This window comes from Sphaerodactylus townsendi, linkage group LG03, assembly GCF_021028975.2.
Source record: "Sphaerodactylus townsendi isolate TG3544 linkage group LG03, MPM_Stown_v2.3, whole genome shotgun sequence".
NCBI classification, from domain to species: domain Eukaryota; kingdom Metazoa; phylum Chordata; class Lepidosauria; order Squamata; family Sphaerodactylidae; genus Sphaerodactylus; species Sphaerodactylus townsendi.
In genome coordinates, this window is record NC_059427.1 from 104,493,588 (window position 1) to 104,509,548 (window position 15,961).

Sequence of the window (15,961 nt, forward strand, 5' to 3'; positions counted from 1 at the left end):
GGAGGGGGGGAGAGCCAATCAGAATGCAGCACACTGGGGATGTTCAAGCATGCGTGCTGCATCTATGCTGTAAAAACAAAAAAAGCCGGGCTCGTGCAAAAGAAATTGGAGTATTTTCCCCTGGTCTTAACTTGACTCCTTCACAGAAACAGGCACTCATGCAAAGGGAGAAACCGGGATATGTTCTTATGTTCTAAATACCAAATGTAACCCAGTATAATTGTTCTGTGCAGAATCGACCAAAGAGAGACATTAAAAAGAATTCTTTCAGTAATTGACAAACACTGGGACACAAGATATCACTATATTTCCCATTCCACTATGCTCTCTCAATTATTTGATACTTTGCCCTCCACTCCTAATAGGAAAAAAACTGATGTATATTGTTGAGTTCAAGAGACCAGTCATGGGCAACTGCCCCTAATCTCAGACACAACCCTATCCAATTTTGCAAGCATCTCTGGGTGAGTTCTCAAAAAAAAGGAAAGGAAAAGGAAGAAAACAATAGAGAAAATAAGAGAAAGGAAAAGAAAATGACTTTTCATAGGTGTTGAACAGCTATTGTATGAGATACCCACTCACGTATATCATCCACTCACGTCATAAAAGAGAAGACAATAACATTATAAAAAGTTAATGACAGCAGGGAAAAGGGAAATCCCAACATGAGATGGTTTGACTCAGTAAAGGAAGTCATGACCCTCAGTTTGAAAGACCTGAGCCAGGGGTGTAATGAGGCAAACTGGAGCCCTGGGTAAAACCTGAGTTGGATGCCCCCCCCATGGGCGGCCACCCCACCACGACCAAAAAATTTTTTTGCACCAGGTCATTGGTGCCTGCAAGGGTGCATTTTTAGACATATTGCCACCAAAATTTCAGTGTATCATCAGGAGACTGTCCTTATGCCACCCCCAAGTTTGGTGCAGGTTGGTTCAGTAGGGACAAAGTTATGGACCCTCAAAAGGGTAGCCCCCATCTCCTTAGCTCCCATTGGAAAGAATGGTGGATGGGGGCACCCCCTTTGAGGGTCCATAACTTTGGCCCCCCTGAACCAAACTGCACCAAACTTGGTGGGTGCCATCAGAACAGTCTCCAGATGATATCCTGAAATTTTGTGCTGATATGTCCAAAAATGCGCCCCCTGCAGGAAAATCCTAGAAATTTGCCCAAGAATCTTTACTCTGCATTGAGTTTTCTGCATTGCTGTCAATGGGGGTTGCAGGCTGCAGGGGGACACATTTCTGAAGACACAGCATCAAAGCTTTCAGGGTCTCAACAGGAGACTTCCCTAATGATACTTCCCAGGTTTGGTACAGTTTGGTTCAGGGGGCTCAAAGTTATGGACCCTCAAAGGGCTACCTTTTTGAGGGTCCATAACTTTGACTCCCCTAAACCAAACTGCACCAAGCTTGGGGGGTGCCATCAGAACAGTCTCCAGATAATACCCTGAACTTTTGGTGCCAATACATCCAAAAATGCGCCCCCTTCAGGAACATCCCAGAAATTTGCCCAAGAATCTGTGTTCTGCATTGAGTTTTCTGCATTGCAGTCAATGGGGGTTGCAAGCTGGGGGGGGCACATTTCTGAAGGCACAGCCTCAAAACTTTCAGGGTCTCATCAGAAGACTTCCCTAATGATACTCCCCAGGTATGGTGCATTTTGGTTCAGGGAGGCCAAGGTTATGGACCCTCAAAGGTGTAGCCCCCATCTCCTATTAGCTCCCATTGGAAACAATGGGGGATGATGGCACCCCCTTTGGGAGTCCATAACTTTGGGCCCCATGAACCAAACTGCACCAAACTGGGGGGGGGGGTAGCATAAGGACAGTTACCTGATGATACTCTGAAATTTTGGTGCCACTAGCCCAAAAACTGCACCCCCTGCAGGCCAAAAATGGAAAACTACTAAAAATACCCAAAAACGAACCCTGCATTTTTGGTGCCCCCCACAAGGTGATGCCCTGGGCAGCTGCCCACCTTGCCCAATGGGCATTATGCCCCTGACCTGAGCAAGGTTGCAAATGGCAGGACATTTTTGAGGTCATTAATTCATAGAGTTGCCATAAGTTGGAAGCTAATTGGTGGCACAACACACATACATACTCCAAAATAAGCTGCTACCCTCTCCTTGAACAATAAACTTCGCCTTTGCAAAGGGAGGAGTGAAATAATATGATCCACAGAGGATTAGAATGTATCATTTTCTATTTAAAATGATGCCATATTCAGCCACTACAAACCAACTTTACTTGAGAAAAAGGGAAGAATATATTCCTAGCATGCTTATTGTTGCCCATTCTTACAGTAAATGTTGGCAAAAATCACAATTAGCTAGGTGTGAATTCACCTCCAAACAAAGTGTAGTGTGATCACAGAACTCTAAAAATGCTCACTTTGTAATCAAGTGCTCTAAATTGGGTTTCAGACACATTCATTCATCATTAGTCAAGAACTGTTATTTATTGGGAATGGCTTTGTGTTACCTAGACAAATTGTCAGTGGCCTCTTTATTGAAGACAAGTAGATGTCCAAAATCATCTACCTAGTGTCATGGCAAGTATGCATTCTGTCGTAAAGCAGCAACATACAACCTTGGAATATAGCTACTTTATTAAGTATTCCATGCCCCAATACTACGCATACATGACTTTGCCACCAAGCTTGTAAGAGTATATTCCCACTTTAAAAGCGAATCACCTATAGGGATGAAGAAAACTAGGACTGCCGTTAGATTGCCATTGACAATGCACATGAGTGAAAATCCACCTAAGAAATGATATTGTTTGGATATATCCAAGGTAACTTAGTGAACAGGCTAATAAACAACCAAACTGTTTGTTTAAAAAGCAAAACTAGGAAGTAGAATGTGAATCAAAATGGCGGCTGTTCAAGCATCCCTAATTCAGAGCCATGAGCAATCAGCATTCTCACATGAACAGGTTTTGTTGATTGCACCTTTGCAGACAAGTGGTAAGGAAATGACTAATTTGAAAGCTTCTATTGATAAACAGTTCATTGCATACAAGTGTAACATTTTGGTCAGAAGGATAGCCTAGAAGGATTCAAATTTTCCATTTGTTGTTTCATCTACAATGCCAAATACAAAGGTGACCAAATAATCCAGTATTTCTTTCTAGAACATGCTGATATGCTGGACCATGCATCAAAACAGTAACTTAATTAAATTAGGAATATCTTATGACCCTTATAAGGAATTGGCTTAGTAATATATTTATAGACGCCTTTTGACCCATAGTGGGGTAGTTTGCAGCCATATGTGCAGAGGCTACTTTCTAATAATTACTGAAATGGGTTGGATTGAAATGGGCTGCAACCCTTTATTAATATAATTATTAATATAATTATTACCATATAGTGAAGCAGGGCGAGCAAGTGGAGCGCATCTTATTTGCCAGTCAGCATCCATGGCTGATCCTGGCTTCAACCCCAAACTTATTGGGGAGGACAGAGAGGTACTGGGCCATGGGGCGTTTGCCCCTTCTTTGTGGCCCCCACACTGCTGGGGTGTTGGGCTCACTAGCAGAGGCCTCTGCAACATGCACCCGAGCCCGCCCCACCCCAAGCCTTTTATGGAGGCCCCCATAGGCGAGAGGTCCACCATGCAAGCTCGCCCCCCCGAAAAAGATGTGCTCGTCTGCCCAAATTGCCCACAGGACTGCGACGATAAAGCTAAAATCCCATCCCTTGCTTCAGGGAGGGTGGGTGGGTCATTCCACTTCCAGGCATCAAAAAAGGGGCTGGAGCAACCACGTGCTGCCTTATATAGGGCACATGCTCTACCCTAATTCCCACGTGTGCCAGCACGCTCATTGCTGGGTGTTTCGGTGCAGCCGCTAGGCCGGCCCAGAGTCACGCATACCTCTCTTCTGGAGCTCTTACCACGTGCTCTGCCCCCTGTTGCAATTATGGGCCTAGTTGATTCTAGTGCTGTGATTTACAAAAGAAAGAATACATAAGATTAAAGGACATCCATGAATATCATATCACAAACCTATGTATACAAGCGCATATAATGCTAAAAACAAAAATCCTTCTAAAAAAGAATGAAGGCAATGGCAAAACAGCCCAAAGAAATAATATTCTGCTTTAATAACTGACTGTCTGATGTACTCATACAAACAACCGTTCTGGAGATTATCTGAATTAGAATAATCTAATTGCACAAAAAGCCTAAACCGGGCTTCTGAGTCTAGGGTAATGAAAAGGAAAGAAAAACAGGTAGCACTCATGGTTCCTGTAGTTGGTGGCGTGTGGTGAATAATTGATCATCCCTTCCTTCTGTCTGATGAGTTCACTAATTCTCTCAGTGCCGCACTTCTACAAGTGTCATGATCACTATTAAGCCAGCAGAGGCGCCCAACAAGGCCTTGAAAGTTCTTACCACCTGGGATGTCTTTTAGAGCTCTGAGTGAAAAATTAAATGTGAAAAGGAAGAAAATGACTCTGAAATCTTCTTCACCTTTTCTGCATGTTGTAATGTTACACTCGGCAGGTACCTTGCCACATCCAAACAATGCACAGTGATTCAGATAACCAACCAGGAGGGAAAGCTGCTGGGTGAGAGAGAAATGCAAACTTCATATATTTATCTTGAGAATAGTTGGCTCAAACGGAAAACAAAACAGACCAAGGTTTAAAAGAGGTTGATGTTTGTTGGCTCCAGTGAAGATAAAATTGCCAGGGTAAAAAAATTCCAGATTAAAAAAAAATGTTCAGAGACACTGCTTAAGAAAGCATTGCTCAAGAAACAATGTGATTTTTGTTCCATTTCTAAAAATAAAATAAAAAACAGGAGAAGTGGAAAAAAGATTTGGAGAATATGGTGATGATAAAGGAAAGATGATCTATAGCAAATATATATAATGGCATAACAGAAAAGTAGAAGATTTTTCTACCATAAATCAGAAGAAAATGATGTTTGAAATGACAGTATTTATTTCAAGTATGTGTATCTGTTCAGTTTTCAAATGTACTCATTACACATTTATGTATTTAAAAAAAACTAAACTAGTGTGCCAGATGCTAATGGGCTAGCTTTATAGGAAACTGGACCCCAGGACTCCTGACCAGTATAAGCCAATCAACAACGTGATTCAAAAGATGATTCTTGAAAAGGAGCAATGTTTCCCCCCCCCTCTTATGCAACATCTCTGAGTGCAGTTCAATCAGATTACTCTGAAATGCAAAGGTTCACTCTCAAGCTTTTCATTTTGGGAACAGTTTGTAGGTGTTTGATATGAAACTCGCCCTGTGTTCTTAAATACATGGTGGACACAACAGGAAACAGGCTACCACTTTAAATTCATGACATGGCCAAATACTGATGTTTAAACTGTCAGAATGATTAATTCAGAGGTGACCATCTGTGTTGACATCTTACCCTACATTACATGCCAGATTCACCACAACCAATCCTTTCCTCCTCGAACAACCTGCTGTTCCCATTCTTGTGCTAATATTATCCTTGGTGCAGTTATCAAGTTCATTACCAACCCTGTTATGTTATAGCAATATTTTTATGCCCTTCCCCTTTGCCGTGCTACAAACTTTATGGAGGCAACTTTTGGGGTAAAAACAATGCAGAACTCTATTTTATTATCTGCCTCAAAATATTTTAAATTGACTGTTCAAAAAAGCTCCACATGCTGCTTTGTCACACCTACTCTCCGTTGCCTCTTGCTTATTGCTGGAGATATATGGGATAAATCATATGCCCACAGTAGTAGGGCATAAAGACTATATATTTAAAAAATAAAGCTGGGAATTTACAAAACCTGCTATTATTTCTGTTACAATGGCATACTGATATAACAATATTCTAGTGTCAAATTATTTAAACTTAGAAATATATATCTCAGCATTTTTTGGGGAAGTGTAGTCCCAGGAAAACCCTGAGGACATTAACAGATTGTTCTAATTTTGCTTATAGGAAGTCTGCTGTAGCAAATATGTTTTCTCTAACCTAGATGTGTGAGTCTCTTCACCATGTACAGGTCTTGAGCTATCTATGTGAGTCACCCAATTGGAGCACTTTGAAAATGGGTTCTGTATATTGGGTTCTGTATAAATGCAAAGGATATCTTTAACATAATTTGCCTTTTCTCAGCTGTTCAAGTGTTGCCTTCACTATGGGATTCAGTGTGGTAATGTAAGATTAGGAATGTCAGTGTTATTTTTGCACCTGGACTTCGTGGTCTTTTCAAAGTTTAGATGTATTGAAAGTTGTTACACCAAGAACAAAAGGGACAAGTTAGTTTTGTGATGGGAAATAGAAGCCATGGAAATGGATTTGCCCAAGGTCACAGATGGTTATAATTTTACAGGGCTGAGAATACTGTCTAAAATTCTGGAACCCCCAGTGTTTTAGCCCAGATTAATCATTCCTCTCAGAGGGAGAGGAACCATAATTTTCAAAAAGGTCAAGATGTCTGTTCAAGCAATTGGGGCTAAAGAAGTAACATATTTAAGCTCTCTTATGTTTTGAGATCTGGAGTTTGTAGTAAATTATATTGGCTTCCATAATGAAAGGAAGTTAGGGAATTTGTGGCTAGTTTTGGAGGTACAAAGGAGTCTCATGCAAAAAGTCTGAAGGAATTATGAGGTTATGGATTCCTCCTCTGAAAATTAGATTGCATAACAGAAGCTTTTCAGTTTTTCAGTGTATATTTGGACTCAGATACCGGAAATTGTTCACCCTTATTTGAACAATGCATGCCTCCATCTGGTTCTTTTTATTTTGATCTGGTATGTGACTACCATTTCCTTTCATCTCATTTCCAAATTCACTAGACATTTTGGTTTTTGTTTCAGATTTTAGGGTTCTTATTAAGAGAACTGATCCAGCTACAGCAGCTTTTTGTTGGGAGTAAACAAATCTTTGAGGAGTTGTATTTTTGAGAAGTATTTTCTACGGGGTAAGTCTGAAGGTTTTACTGTGTGCCGTGTTTCAGTTTAATAGTCAGTCAGGGATAGAAAACTATAAGAAAGGCACTGAAGTAATCTTACACTGTTCTGGATTTGGAAAGGTATACAGTTTTACAATAACCAGGGACTGCTTGGATGGTACAGGTGTGAGTAAGAAAGCAAAGAAAAACTGGCTCAAGCTCTTCATCATGTCTGAATGACATCAGCTCATAGAAAGTACATGATTTGCTAAACAGAAAGCCAAAGCAGCCGCAGCACTTATTTATAGTTATTGTATGTAATGATGCAAAAACTTGTGCCGATTTCTAATTTAATTATGGGTTTTGTTTAGCTTACATTACAGTTTCTCTGACAGAAGATGTCGCTAATATGATTGATCTGAAGGGTGTGTCATAACAAAGAGCTCAGTTTGATGCTAAGCTTAATGAAATTTAATACTTACCACTTACGCAGCACCTTTGAGAGCTGCAAGCACTTCAAATGCATTAGCTTAGTAATTCTGATAAAAACCCTGTGAGGTAGACAGTGTTGTTATCCCCATTTTGCTGATGGTGTGAGTGAAGCTGATGGTATAGATGCTTGCCCAGTGGATTCAGTAAAGTGAGATTTGAATGAAACCAATATACACTCTTAGCCATTATGGTATATCAGAGTATCACACCATTAAGAAATAACTTTGAAGTTGTAATGCAAAGTGCCATTTTAATGTAACACACTGTGTCTCGCATAGAATTCCAGACTGTTTTTCTTTTATAAAGAATTACAGAATTTACAAATTATGCTACATACAAATTTACAAATTATGTTATGCTATTGTAATTAATATGAAAGCAAAACAAATTTCCCATGATTTGCTTTCATTTTCTTTTCTTTCTTTCATTACTGCCTCTCTCTAACTGTACTGGTTTCACATTTACAAGGCAGTTACAGTTTTCCTAATAATATAAGGGCATGAACTGTGTCCTTCATGGAAGACATGGGTGGGGAAGGTTCTAGACTTTCTTGATTGGCTGCATACTGTAGCTACTAGGATTACAAATATGTGCAGGATATTCCAATGCTGGGTAGGACTGCCTTCTGCTCTCCTTTCTGTGCATGCTCTGATACACCAAATTTCCTAGGGTTGAGCAACACTGAAAATATTTGGAAAAATTTGGATTCGACTTTATTCAAGTGTAAAATTATTGGTATACTCAAATAAGTTGAATATCATATTCAATATACCCCTCAAAATTCACATCTATCTGAATATTTTTAAAAAATTAGGTGTTTTGGGGGGGTTGGCCTGTAGGGGATGTATTTTTAAAGTTAGCAGCACCACGATTGCAGGGTACCTTCAGTGGATGCTCCTGATGATATCACCCATTTTTGGTGAATTTTGGTTCAGGGGGTCCAATGTTATGAACCACAAAGAGGTGCCCCCATCCCCCATTGTTTCTACTGGGAGCTAATAGGAGATGGGGGGCTACCCCTTTATATATATTCGTAACTTAAATAACTTACAACTTAAATTTGATAGACTGCCCACCCCCGAAGGGCTCTGGGTGGTGTACAATACCTATTTAAAACTAGACGGATAAAACAAATCATAACATAAAAACATAACATAACATACCATAAAACCATAATAAAATAAAATCATAAAATTGGACTCCCTGAACCAAACTTCACCAGATTTGTGGGGTATCATCAGGACCATCTCCTGAAGATACCCTGCAATTTTGGTGCTGCTAGCTTTAAAAATGCACCTCTGACAGGCCCCGCAAGGTCAGTATTGGGGGGATTGTCCGGGGGGAGGTGGATTCTTTAGTTTTTTCTTTTTTCTTTAAAGTCCTGGGGGGGGGGACTCTTTAGTTTGTTGTGTTCTGTCTTTAAACATTGTTTCAAGGGAGTTCACTCTTTTGAAACAATGTTTAAAGACAGAACACATCAAACTAAAGATTTTCCTCCCTTCATCCAGGAACTGGCTGCTTTCAGGAGTCCCATTTTAAACGATCCCCACATGCAGCTGTTTCCCAGGGGAAGGGGAAAATCTTTAGTTCGTTGTTTTATGTCTTTAAACATTGTTTCAAGAGATTTCACTCCCTTGAAACAATGTTTAAAGGCAAAAACTACAAACTAAAGATTCCCCCTTCCTCTGGGAACTAGTTGCATTTGGGAGTCCCGTTAAACGATTCCCGCATGCAGCTGGTTTTCTGGAGAAGGGGGAAAGTTTGTTGTTTTCTGTATTTAAACATTGTTTCAAGGGATTTCACAGACCAAAGTTCTGTGTCTGTGTCCTGAGATGGGGCTGCAGAAAAGGATGGCCAGCTCTCGATTCGTGACAGTGAGTGGTTGACATCAATGCCAGCCATCAGGAATATGGGAGTGATCCTGGATTCCTCCTTATCTATGGTGGGACTAGTCACTTATGTAGCCCAGATGGCATTTCACCATCTTCACTAGGTAAGGCTTCTGGTACCCTACTTGCTCCAAACCAACCTAGCCACAATGATCCATGCAATGACCATCTCCAGGTTCGACTACTGTAACTTACTCTTTGTATGACTGCCCTTAAGGCTGTTCCAGAAACTTCAACTAGTACAAAATGCAGTTGCTTAAGTCCTTATTAGGACTTCATGGTGGGTACACATCTAGCCAGTGCTTTGCCACCTGCACTGGCTTCAGATAACGTACCAAATTAGGTTCAAGGTTCTAGTATTGACCTCCAAAGCCCTAAATGGTCTAGGGCCGTGATGGCGAACCTATGGCATTCCAGATGTTCATGGACTACAATTCCCAATTGACCATGCTGGCAGGGGCTGATGGGGATTGTAGTCCATGAACAATTGGAGTGCCATAGGTTCGCCACCACTGGTCTAGGGCCTCACATCTCCTGTGATGGCTGCAGCCCTTTATATCCATAATGAACTCAACCTCAACCTTAAATGCAATTTTTCCAGATTCTTACTAGTACTGATTTCACTTTTGCTAAGATACCGTAAAAGTTTCCTTTGTACTTTGGGACATCATTTCAAACTGTATTATTTACGATCTCATTTGAAATGTAAAAGCTATGAAATAAATGAATGGTGTTGCCAACTCAATTGTTCATTGCAATGGGTTACTATGTAGGTTGGACATTATGTTGAATCATTGTGTTATAAAGTAAACTAGCTGGAGTTTTCAGTTATCATTTCATCTTGAAAATGGCTACTTATAGTACCAAAGAAGACTGATATAAGCATGATTAACTGGCATTGTACTACCATTAAGTTAATAGTAACCATTTAAATGTGATTAAGAGTTGGTGTACTTTAAAAAACTGAATTGCAGACACACTAAGGAAAACTTTTCTATATTGAAGAGGCCAAGGATTCCAGGAGGTATGATTACTGAACTTTTTAATATATAAACTCAAGAGGATCCTGATACAAAAGCAGTTGAGTGATGAAGAAAATGAACATGTCACTACAGCAAGCAGGATTTATGTTCCCCAGACACTGATGTTACTGCTATCAATAGATTTTTTAAAATCCTAATCTAAAGGAGTGACAGTAGATCTGCCCTTTTTCCTTCGAACACTTCAAAACTCAGAAACCGTTTCTCAAAGACTGCAGCAAAGATCCATTGCTCACTATTTGTTCATACCTTTAAACTGGGAACTCATTTTTACAGAGCTCATTTCTGGCAAATAGTATTTTCTCAGGCATTTTGTCTGTTACGTCTCTCTCTCACAAAATTTACCATAACTGGTTCTAATGGGTTTCCCGGGCTGTGTGGCCGTGGTCTGGTGGATCTTGTTCCTAACATTTCACCTGCATCTGTGGCTGGCATCTTCAGAGGTGTATCACAGAGGGAAGTGTGTAACAGACTTCCCTCTGTGATACACCTCTGAAGATGTCAGCCACAGATGCAGGCAAAATGTTAGGAACAAGATCCACCAGACCATGGCCACACAGCCTGGAAAACCCACCAGAACCAGTTGAATCCGGCCGTGAAAGCCTTCGACAATACATTTACCATAACTGTCATTAAGGAAGGAACTGAAAACTTAATGCTCATTAGCACTGTGTGCCTGGGGTCTATAGAAAAGTCTGAATCCAGGTGTACTCTCAATTGCATATTTAGCTCTTGTGAAGACACACTGTAGTTGTATGATGTAGGCAAATAAAATATGTGAGGTTTTTTGGTCCAAGCCCTCACTGTCTGACATATCTTTGTGCATCCCAGGCCATTGTTGTCAGTTGTAGTTACCACTTCTGTTATTATCTAATAGCAAATACTATCACTGTACAATGGGTATGATTAGTGTTCATGTTCCCTAATTATGAACCACTGTCTGTTTCCACAGTTACCAGAAATGTACCTGTTTAAGGTAGTACTGGCACAGTCCTAGAGATGTACATTCAGAAAGTTAAAAAAAACTGAACACATCCCATTTATTAAACCTGGGAAGTTTACTAATTCAAATTGAATTACATGTGACTTTTGGTAATGAATCAAATAGGCCATATCCAAATGTAATTTTGGAACCTCATTTATTTTAAAGGAATGAAATGATTTGCTGTTTACAAGTTAGGAATTGTTCAAATACAAGTAAAGTTTGCACTGTGGCATTAATTTTGAAACACTGTCTTTTTGGAAAGGTAGAAGAAACTTTGATGCAGTCCTAATGGCTGCTATACCAGCATTGATTTATATGACTACAACAGTAGCAGGTTTGCGAGATCAGGAGAGATGGTTTAAACATGTGATGAAAAAAGTTTAAGTTAGAAAAGACAAAGTAGAAGTTTCACAACGTGCCTGTTAAGGAAGAGCAAAAAAGATCTGTGAAACTAATCTTGTGAATGACTCTCCAGCTTCATGTCTCTCAAAAATAAGTAGTGTCTCTAAATAAAGCAATGGTAGAAATTGATTACATATATACTAATATATAAAAGCAGTTCACAGGTTACACTTCTCTGTACTGCTCTAGAATTAGCCGTCTTGTTTTTTTTCATCCTAAGTGTGTGTCCTTCAAGATTGGAAAGGCACATTTTTATAGAAGAAATCAATCTGATATTGGGATCAGTGTGGGGGTACAAGACATCTGAGTTTTACACTGTACTTTAAACAGATGAATGATTTTCCTACCTAAGCTTTAAAACCAGCTCTCCTGTAACAAATACTTTTTCACTGTGGGGATTCTGAAGATTAAACTTTATGCCATTGATCTGTCCCTTTATCACTCCTTCATTTCCTTACAAATATCCTTCCTTCCTTCCTTCCTTCCTTCCTTCCTTCCTTCCTTCCTTCCTTCCTTCCTTCCTTCCTTCCTTCCTTCCTTCCTTCCTTCCTTCCTTCCTTCCTTCCTTCCTTCCTTCCTTCCTTCCTTCCTTCCTTCCTTCCTTCCTTCCTTCCTTCCTTCCTTCCTTCCTTCCTCTTGCATATAGTCTGTCCCCATATTTCTGAAATGTGCACCAGTCATATATTACTATTTAATTGTTTGCTATGTTTGGTCACAATGTGGATGAAATAAAGCATATATGGTATTAAGTGGATTCACAATACATTAATTTTGGCTGAATCATGCATGAGCATTTTAGCAAGCAAAAAGTTTGTTGGAAAAAAATGGTTTATCCTGCTAATATCCAGAACAGAATGCCGAGAATATAGTTGGAAGACATGCTATTGCAACCTGGATGCACCTCATCAGGTCTCATCCTTGTCATAGCATCAACAGGACACTGCATATAAATGCCATGTAATCTGTTTTGAGTTACATGATAAAAGAAAGATGGAATATAAAAGGAAAAAAAATAAGACTCCTTGGAGAACTGTACAAGTAAATAGCTGCTGCATGTTCAATTTTCCAGCAGGAATACATGTAGCTCAGGTTGAAAGTTTTGATTAGCATCTACAATTTATATTCTAAATATACAATGTATATTCTAAATTAGTGAACTGAATCTGATTTCTGCTGGTTTCCCCTTCCCGCCAAACAGTGTTGTTAGAGTTTTTAACCCATACTGCATATTTATAGCTACAGTTATCACATGTGTATAGGTTTTTATTGGGATCACAGTCCTTTGATGCTGTTGCGATTGATGGTACACAAATCTGGTAAAATATGGTCCATTCTTGTTTTCTTCTGTGTTCGAAACAGAGGCAGCGAGGGGGAGGGGAGGGGGGATTAAAAGGGCGATGGAGAAGCATTGAGAAGAAATACTTCAGTTACTGCTACTTCTTTGAAATAAAGTATTTTCATCTTCCTCCTTTATTTGATTCCACAGAGAACACTAAACAGACCAATGTATTGCAACCACATGGAAATAGACCTATCAGCAAGACTTCTTACACATAGAATCCTAGGTTATCAACCAAGAAATGAACAGATGGACTTGTCATTCCCTATTTCAGAAAGATTGACTCTAGTGATAAGATCTGCTAATAAGCTGATCTTGAGTACCCCTTAAGAAGTCAGTGAGCTTGGTGTTAGAAATGAAAGACTAAATTGGGTCAGACATGCTCTTCTCAAGGTTCTTTGTCGGTCTCATAAAGGTAATAGCAAAATGGATTGGATATTCACTCTGAATCAGCTTCTTGGAAATGGCCAAAGTATGTCAATGAAACATTTCACATGATCCATGAACTAAAAAGGAAGAATTCAAAAATGGTCAGGTAAAAGTTGACTGTTCCTTGGTGCTATATAGGCAAAACTCATTATTTCAGCTAGATAAAGAACATACACAGCTAATTTGCATTACAAATATCTTAATGAAACTCCATAATGTAGCTAGTAAACTATATTCATCACTAACTAGACAGAGGAAGGGAGGTATTTTGTAGGTTACTGCTGTAGGGTATTGCAGACCCAAAAAGCCACCCAGCTTACCTAATGTCAGATCAGCTAGGGTATATCTGAGGCAGGCAAAATTTCCATCAGGAAACAGCATTTCTCCCTACCTTGCATTTTGTTAGGATTATTCTAGACACTGATTGGATCCTTGATTCTTCTGGAATTGTACTTTTCAGCAGATTGGTCTGATTAATTATTACTTCTAGTTAGCCTTTCTTCTGGCTTTTTCCTCAGGAAAATCGATAAATGGAGGACCACATGTGGTTGCTGGAGGTGAGAGCAGAGGGCATTGTTCTGGACCAATTTTGCCATAGGGTGCATATAGATGTTAAAAAGCATCAGGGAGAGGATCGCTCCCTGCAACACTACACATACCACGGAATGTTGCCTGGAACTCCCTCCTCCCCCAATGTCACTTACTATCCTCAGTCCCAAAGAAACAAATTCATCCAGCTCAAAGCCCTCCCTTATATTCTGACATCAGCAAGACAATGGACCAAAAGGTCATGATATATCATGCTGAACTCTGCTGTGAGATCTAATAACACCAGCCACGCCAAACCGCCTCTGTCTAATTGGCATCGAAGTTTGTCCACAACAGCAACCAAAATCACCTCAGTCCCATGACCAGCACGGAAACTGGACTGGTAGGGATCCAATACTTTAGCATCATCCAAACACCTCTGAAGCTGTTCTGCCAAAACTCTCTCAATTACCTAGCCTAGGAACAAAAGGTTTGAAACTGCATATTGGCCAGATCCAGAGGGTCCAAATTTGGTCTTTTTAGAAGAGGGTGGATCACTGCCTCTTTCAGCTGACCTGGAAAGACTGCTTGCTCAAGGGAGCTATTGATGATGTTCAACAGGTGGCTCCAAAACTCCTCCGTACTGACTTTCACTAACCAGGAGGGACATAGGTCAAAAGGACAAGTGGTAGATCTTACAGCTGTCAGATGTCTGTCCTCTTTGGTGGAGCCAACCAGGGTGAAAAGGTCAAAACTAGGACCAAAAGATAGAAAAGGGGCCTCCAGTTCCCTCATTGTACCAATAATGGTGGGAAGGGCCTGGTGGAGAGATAAGATCTTGTCTGCAAAATAGCTTACAAATGCCTCGCAGCTAAATGCCAGGTGTTGATTTTTGGGACCAACAGATGCAGTCGTAAGGGTCCAAATTATGTTAAATAATTGTACTGAGTGTGAGCTTGCAGCCGGAATGAAAGAGGCAAAGAAAACTTTATTTGCCTCCTTCATGGCTCTCTCATAGGATTTCATAAGCATCCTATATGAGTGTCTTATCTCCTTGTCACAGATCTGCCGCCATACTCGCTCACATTGTTGCAACTCCCATTTCATCCTTCTCAGCTCCTCAGAATACCAAGCAGCTGAGTTGGTGCAGGGGCAGAGAGGACATCTTGGGGTGACAATCTTGATTGCTTCAGAGAGCCTAGTGTTCCAGCTCTCTACCAACTCATCTAGAGAGTCACCAGTGGGGGGATTATCTTGCAGGATATTCTGGAATCTCTCAGGATTCATTAGCTTCCATGGGCTGGCAAATGCTTAGACACATATTATTATTATTATTATTATTATTATTATTATTATTATTATTATTATTATTATTATTATTATTATTATTATTATTATTATTATTATTATTATTATTATTATTATTAATTTGACTTTTATACCACCCACCCACGGAGGGCTCTGGTGACACTTAGTCACCTATCTCCCACCCTATTCTCTTGCACATGTCAGTCAGAACTTAGTTAAAAAATAATGTGAAGGGCAGATTAACCAACTGGAAGGGTACACCAACACTACAACCACAGTTGACTGATATCTGTGTGCTTCATTTCATCAATCCTTGCTGCATTATTTGACTGTTTGTGTATACTACACTTTGCTCCCCAATAGGGACTCAAAGAGGCTTATATCATTCTCTTCTTCTTCATTTTATCCTCAAAACAACCCTGTGAGGTGAGGCTGAGTGTTTCATTTACATATGGATGTCTCTTTCCCATGTAAGCATTAGCTGCTACTGCCTAGTCTGTCTTATTGAAATTTAATCCTACACTATGCTACAAGAAGCCCAGAGCTAGGGTTAAAAGAAATTATCTAAGGGCCTTTCCCCACTTACCTTAAGCCCCGTGCTACTTGAGGAGAGTAGCGTGGGGTCCCCCGGCAGTCCCCACAAGA

At 40.1% G+C, this 15,961-nt stretch overlaps 1 long non-coding RNA gene across 1 annotated transcript in view; it reads left to right on the forward strand.

Annotated features, from left to right (window-relative positions):
* The first annotated feature begins 6,869 nt into the window (after positions 1–6,869).
* Positions 6,870–15,961, forward strand: part of LOC125430289 — a 38,914-nt gene continuing 29,822 nt past the window's right edge. The window contains exon 1 of the long non-coding RNA XR_007244121.1: positions 6,870–6,934. This is a non-coding gene — a long non-coding RNA (uncharacterized LOC125430289). The remainder of the gene's footprint in view (positions 6,935–15,961) is intronic.